The 7,529-nt window shown below is 42.2% G+C and overlaps 1 long non-coding RNA gene across 1 annotated transcript in view; it reads left to right on the top strand.

Annotated features, from left to right (window-relative positions):
• The first annotated feature begins 507 nt into the window (after positions 1 to 507).
• LOC117935514 overlaps positions 508 to 7,529 on the top strand; it is a 14,995-nt gene continuing 7,973 nt past the window's right edge. The window contains exon 1 of the long non-coding RNA XR_004654772.1: positions 508 to 520. This is a non-coding gene — a long non-coding RNA (uncharacterized LOC117935514). The remainder of the gene's footprint in view (positions 521 to 7,529) is intronic.

The following is a 7,529-nucleotide window of genomic DNA, read 5'->3' as shown; positions in this document are numbered from 1 at the left end:
GTAGGTGTGTTTATTTATATTTCAGAGTGCATTATGGGAACTTTATCTGTGCCCCGTCTGCATTTCACCAGTAGGTTCCTGGATGAGGGAGAGTCAAAAGCCTCAAAAAAGTGACTTCATCTGAGAGAATGTGAAATAACTTTTGAAGTAACAGAAAATATTCTGAGTTTTTACTTTTACGGTTAATGAGCTGCTAGAACTTATTTTACGGATTTATTTCTTAGAGTGTATGTCAAGTAGATTATTAAAAGCCAGCGTAGCACTTGAAGAAGTTGTTGAATTAACAGACATCCCGTGTAGACTTTGATGATCTCATCTCCGTCTTAGACCTGCAAAGGGTCCTGGACTATGATGGGTCATCTTAAAGGGCATTCATCATGTAATAAAGAGAATCAGAGACCCTCTTTGGTGGTTGCAGAGAAAAATCCATTTCCACTGATGACCCAGAGGAGTTAGCAGCACAGAGCAGAGAGAGAAATTCATTCACCTCAGGGGATCGATCAATGAACACACAGCACGTGTGATGTCTCCCTCGTCCCTCCCCGTGCTCACCAGCCAATGACACGATCAATTTGCCCGCCCTCCCTCACACTCTCAGCCATGGAAATCAATCGCAGAAGTGAGGCCACTTGGCTGTGTGTGTGTGTGTGTGTGTGTGTGTGTGTGTGTGTGTGTGTGTGTGTGTGTGTGTGTGTGTCCGCGCTGTCCTACAGTTGTGAAAAGTCAGTGTTTTACACGCGTCCATAATACAGCATAATTCAGTTCAAAAAGAGTCCCCACTGGCAAAATGAGCCTTCAGTGGAATGGCAATCCTTCTCCGTGGAGGTGTGTAAACAGGGATCAATGAGAATATTTGGTTTTTGGACTCAGAGGGGCTGCAGTCCTTCATCCCTCCCGCTCTCTTCCATCTGTGCTGAATAAACAGGAATCCACCTCTCAAATAATGAGGAAGCTGTGTAGTGATTTCTGTGATAGGCCTAGTAAATCGACTTGCGGGTAAGGGGGGGTCAGTGAGCTTCAAAGTGAACGTTGGTACATAACTTGTACAATTGATTGGAATTTGTTGTTTTGCTGTGTGTCTATAGGAAGGCCAGTAAGGTCACTGCAATGACTTGAAGGTTTCTTTGACCGATCTAAGGCACATTATTGATTCAGATACAGTATTAGGGACCACTAAGGTCTATATAAAAGAGACTTCAGATACAGTATTAGGGACCACTAAGGTCTATATAAAAGAGACTTCAGATACAGTATTAGGGGACCACTAAGGTCTATATAAAAGAGACTTCAGATACAGTATTAGGGGACCACTAAGGTCTATATAAAAGAGACTTCAGATCCAGTATTAGGGGACCACTAAGGTCTATATAAAAGAGACTTCAGATCCAGTATTAGGGGACCACTAAGTTTTACTGTCATGTAAAATGAAGTCGTCTTCTCTTTCTGCCTCCTTAAGTCCTCTAGCTGAGGGGCAGTTACCTCATTGCAGGCTTCTCTCTGCAGACTCTTCAGGTCCTCCATCTCCTTCTTAAGGGCTGCATTTTCTTCTTGCAGACTTTGAATCAGCTCTAGGTCCGAGGCCACTGTTATGCCAACCATATGCTTTCCCTCCTCCATCTCCTTCTTAAGGGCTGCATTTTCTTCTTGCAGACCTTGAACCAGCCCTGGATCCTTGGAGTCTGTCTCAATAAACGGAACCCCTTCATAGTCCTTTCTGCTGGCTGATTCACCTCTGGCCTTGACCAGAAGCGATGTAGGGGACAGACTGGTACATCTGATTTGTTCCTAGAGCATCTACACCTCGTCTTCCTGCTTGAGTCTCAAGCCCTGCTCTTCCTGCAGTTTCATCCCCGTATCATGGAGCTTGGATCCGTCGATGGCTGAATTGTGCTCAGCCATCCACCTCATTTGTCTTTCCTGGTTGGAAAGGTACTGGGCTTTTTGCAGGCGCTTAGAAAGAGTCGGCACACGCTGGTGGTAGTGTGTTGGCCTTCTTGCCCAACGCTAATGGCGTCTCAGAGACTCCTCCTCTGGTTGGGTGGGGACCTCTTTGTGGACATCTTCTACCTCTTGGTATATTGGAGTTTGGATTCTTGGAGACACGCCGACGCTCGGAAGATGTTCCTGGAAGAGTTGCAGGGAGTGAGGAGGGACAGTCGGACCCAGCAGCAGTGGGTCAGCGGAGCGCTAACGTTAGACCCAGCCCGCTGTTCAGCTCATTCCCTGTAACCGATGCAGCATGACAGCATGGCGGCCATTGTACTTGTTAGCTGGCTTGCTAACTTACCCCCTTGCCACATTGTTTACAGAAAACAGGCCGAATATATCTGTCACTCGTGGCAGAAGTCAGCTTGTACGTCACCATGGCAATGATACACATAAAAATGGCTGCCGCTCTGACCATTCTGCTACGTCGATTTGAATGGAAATGACCTTTCTATCCATTTCATTTTTAATGTGTTGACCCCTTATCATACACCGCATAGGACTCTACTTAAAGACAAACCATTGGCTTCCTGACTATGATCAATGAGCAGCTTTACTGAATGTCTCCCACTGTTTCTGAAAAAAAGCCTGAGATGAAAAAGACTCAAACAATCCATTTTAAAGCATCTATTGAGCTTGCATGGAAATCACCAATGCTCACTGCACATGAAGTCAATTATAAACTCCATCCATCAAACTGCCAAAGTGCTCTGTGCAGTGGAACAGTCCAGCTAAAAAACCTGGACTAATGAATTGTGGGCTGCGTGAGATTTCTAAGTGACAGAGAAGCACTGAGCCTAGACACAGACCAACACTTGTCTCAGTAAGATCTCTAGTAATCCTACATGTCTTAATTCAGATTTATTACGTTGATTGGACGTTGATGATACTGCTGTAATGGACAACAGAGAGATGAACACTTCGACGATGGGACTGCAGGGCCAAGGATCGAACCATGGACCTTTCCGTTGGTAGACGACAACACATGCTCACTCCCATCTTGTAAAATACAGATGCTTGGTCAGGTGCCTTTGTCATTTGCTAAAATCATCCTTTAGCGTCATATAACACGCGCTTGGTCGGGACTATTGGCGTCCCTTTTGACGCTGTTTGGTTAAGGAAAAGACTGTTTTTAAGGTTCTGTGACTTGCAGGAACGCGACGGTTTAGGCGACGAACCCCGCTCTCCTTGGTGAAAGTCCTGTGTTTGACCCCTCCACCCACTTCACGGAATTTCCCCCTTACATACTTCTAGCTAAACCCCGTCTACATGCTGCTCTCCCAAAGGTCGCCTTTTTCGTTGCATCACACGCGGACAGCCACTGTCCAAACATCCATAATTTAAGCGTTTGTAGTGAGAACGGGTTGTAGGCGACTGCTCCACCACCTTAGCCACAGCTGCCTTCCATGTTTCCCTTTGGCTCAACTAAGAGCCAGACAGCTAACGTTGTTTTAACAAGATTTCAAGTCAATAACATTGCATACGGCTGACGATCATTACATATAATGTGATGGTATGTTTAACAAAAAGACATGCTAGCTATCAAACTAGGCTAAAGACTCATTTTTACTCTCAACTCTTATTTCAACCCAACAATCTCTGATATGTGTAAAATTCTGCATTTGTGAATTTCTGCCTATTGTCGTTTGGAGTTTTGTTTTTTATTGTTTTCCTTCTACTTTTAATTTAACATTTAATTAAAGACTCTTCTATACAGCACCTTAGTGCTTTTTCTACAGCACGTTGGTCAGCTTAAGCCATGTTTAAATGTGCTCTAGAAATACATTTTATACTTATTTTACTGAACCTATAATTTCTGCAATTATTATTATTAGCATTATTTCAAATCTGGGCAACTACAGGTAGCCTACTACAAGTACAGGGTGTGTGATATTAGTGTTTTTTAAAACTGGAACTTTGTGAAAGTGACTCCTGTTTGTGGTGACTCCTCTGCCTGCTGGCCTCTAACTGTTATTGATAGCCCGGTTGTAATTCTGCCTCGACAGCACAGTTGTCAGTGCCCTTGCCTCCAGTAATTACACCAATTTTTAGAGATTGAGAAACTTGTCTGACAGCCGGCAGGAAAGGACCGGGCAGCTACTTTACATATAAATACACACTCACCCCTTGCATTTAGAAAGACATCATTATAATGTGGTGACATAGATGTTTTGGTCTAACAGGCCAACTTTTGAGCAGTATTGTAAAAAAAAGAAAACCTCAAACTAAAAGTACTCAAAAAGCGATATTGCAAATCATTTTGAAATTACAGCCACACTCATAAACGCTACTCTCACAGGGGGTTGCAATTAACCCCCCCCTATGTCTGAAACGTTGCTTTCCCACCGACCGTCACAGCCCTAGTAGGGGTTGTCACGTTTGCTTTAGGTCAGTTCATTATTGTGTGGTTAAAACGTACTTAGCCTGTGCCTTGACAGTCCCTCAACATGGAAAGTGATCCACTGTGGATGATAACAGCAGAGCCTTTGCACCTGAAGATGGACTTCACAACAATATGCATTTTATTAGCATTTAACACTACCACAAAACACAACATATTGGCAGTTATTGTCAGTTATTTGACAGTAATCAAAAGAAAAAAGATGTCTTCCTCTGTTTCAACTTCAAACTCAACAACATGGCCCAGTAGGGGTCTCCTAAACAATCTGTGAAGTCTGTGTCCGTTATCACTGGCACTACTCCGAGCTGGCTATGCACTCCGGTAAGAGAGTTGCTGCAACCTTTGGTTTCAGTTCAACAGATTTATTGACATCCAGATCCGGCCTTGAATACAGTCCTTGTTGCTTGTATTACACGATTGTGTAAGTGTGTTTGTGTGTGTGGTTCTTTTCTCAATAACGCACACGGCAACACAACAGAAGATTGACACAAGTAATGTGCAACTTTAGGAGCATCTGTGCTCATGTCCGCAGCGAAATACAAAAAGAAATGGTGAAATATGATGAAGCGGAATATAAATTGTGTATCGCTCTCAGATGGCCCAAAAAAAGTCTTATGTCATTGCCTAGAGAGCTTCTACACTTGACGCACACGTAATCCATTTGTGGAGACCTATGACTCAATGCGTACCTCAAGCAACTTTTTGAGCTTGAGTTGAAATTTTAGCCTTGGCCCAAGGAGAGGTATCAGCGAGGTCAAGCTGTTTCCGTCCAAGATAGACAGAAGCACTCTTTATCAATCTGCTCAGCTGCAAAACACAACATTACTTGTATATATTACCATTAGTTACATAACATTTTTTAGTGGGTCGACAACAAACACTTATAAACACACATAAAGCAAGCTACACTGTATTTATGACCAGCTGAATGATGGTCTTTACCTAAATTTGACTTATTTGTTTTAGACCCCCGAGAATTAAAGTGAGCTTACATACTGTGGACTATCCTTAAAAGCAGGGAGCAGCTCAAGATGTTCCTCCTTCACAAAATTCTCATCTTTTAGAAATGAATAGAGCCATTTTAGGGTCACATATGACTTTGCACTTATGGATTGTTTTATAGGCATGTATCTCATTGGCCATTTTGACCAAAATAGTAGCACAAACACAAGAAGTACTATCACAACCACTAATTTCCATAAGTGCTCATGGTGACCTCTAGATTCAACACTGTGTGATCTTGCATGCACAACATGTCTGTTTTCTTAGAAAATCTAGGATGATCAAAATGAGTCAAAGATGTGAATTCGAGTAAGTAAGTATAATTATGAAATTACTGAGTATAATTATGATATAATTGATAAGTATATTTATGTATTGCAATCATGTATGTACAGTATGCATGAATATGGATACTATAGCATAGAGTAAACACTATAACTGTGTACAGTCACACGAGTATTTTTCTGTAGTGAAATAGCCACGGCATTTTTAGATTAACCTAGCAAATAATATACATTTTTACATAATCTATAACAGAACTAAAGCACAGCCTTAGCAGCCCAGCATAGTGGGGTATGTGCAGTACAGACAGTAACATCCCTGAGATAATTTGTCACTTGAAAGACAGCAAGAAATATTCAGTAAAATGTCTTAAAACGCAACTTTTTGTGTCACCTAAGATACTGAAATACATATTAGTGCGCAAACACACAGAAGGGAGGGGGAGGGGCTGGGATGAGGAAGAGGGAGGGGCGAGCTAGTCTGGTTTTGTTTGGAAATACTTACAAAGGTCAACAAGAAGTTACGTCACCCAACATAGCTTAGAGCACCTTTAATAAACCGACATTTGGCTTTTGGTGGACGGAAATGGCAACAACAAAATGTCAATGTCAATTTTATTTCTATAGCAAAAACAACAATAGTTGACCAACGTGCTGAACAGGGTCAATGTCAAATACACAAATAACAAGTGTAAAGATTACTACAACAAAAGTACATCACAGGGAGACAAACAACAACACTTTAAAACATCAGAATCCAGGTTAATGAGGGTTAAAAGCTGCAGCAAACAGGTGCGTCTTGAGCAGCGATTTAAACAAGTATAACAAAAATAACAAGTGGAAGGTAGATAGTTCCTTAATAAGCACGATTATTCAGTAAAGCACTTATGTAAAGGATAATCTGCAAGACACTCGACTTCTGAGACGCCCCCCTTGGTGTGGTACGGCGAGTGGGGTGGGGGACAAAACAAAACCGGATCGCAGCGAAGACGCGCCCAGGGGAAAACCTGGGTCTCAGACCCACATCCACAGAGTGACCTCAGCCCTCCGATTGGGGCTTAGAGGATCATTTCTGGGCCGAGGCATGACTCAACTAATTAAAACTTTTCATGTTGTACTTTTCTAATTGTCTCCCAGAGCCATTCTTCTCACACAGTCTGGGATGAAAATGATTACTAATTCCAGGAGTGCCCAGAATCTGTAATTTAATTAACATTCATAAAAATAGTGCTAAGAGAGGGGGTGAACTTTTAACACCCAAATTGTCTCCCCTCCCCCCACAGACCTGGGGCATTTCTCACTGGATAGGCCGCCTGAACGCTGTTTGAGCTTTCATTCAGATCTGTCCGACTTTAGCAATGTTTCACATTAGGATGCTACACACGGTTTTGTATTTCACAAGCCAATTTTGATGATAGAATGTAGACTCCTTAACTTAATAGCTCACACTCCGACTTTGCATTTGCCAGAGCTTATTATAAACTAAAACAGCATGCATACAATAAACTCGTTGTACAAGCTACACAGTTTGCATAATAAATGAAAAGATAGTATATTGTACATATTCATGCATGAGTGCGGGACATGTGACGAGGCAGTGGGAGGATTTGTAATGTTCCTAAACAAGGCAGACTACAAGATCCATCCTACTACTACTACTACGGCCGGGCGGATGTTTCAGGACATTTAAAACAAAAACTCAGAAACAATAACTGCACTTAAAGCTACTTGAGTTTTAAAGGTCCCATGGAATGATGCTCTGTGGATGCTTTTACAGACCATAGTGGTCCCTAATACTGGATCTGAAGTCTCTTTTATATAGACCTTAGTGGTCCCCTAATACTGTATCTGAAGTCTCT

This window comes from Etheostoma cragini, chromosome 20, assembly GCF_013103735.1.
Source record: "Etheostoma cragini isolate CJK2018 chromosome 20, CSU_Ecrag_1.0, whole genome shotgun sequence".
NCBI classification, from domain to species: Eukaryota; Metazoa; Chordata; class Actinopteri; order Perciformes; family Percidae; genus Etheostoma; species Etheostoma cragini.
Note: the sequence above shows the minus strand (reverse complement) of the source record. Positions and strands in the feature narration are given on the sequence as shown.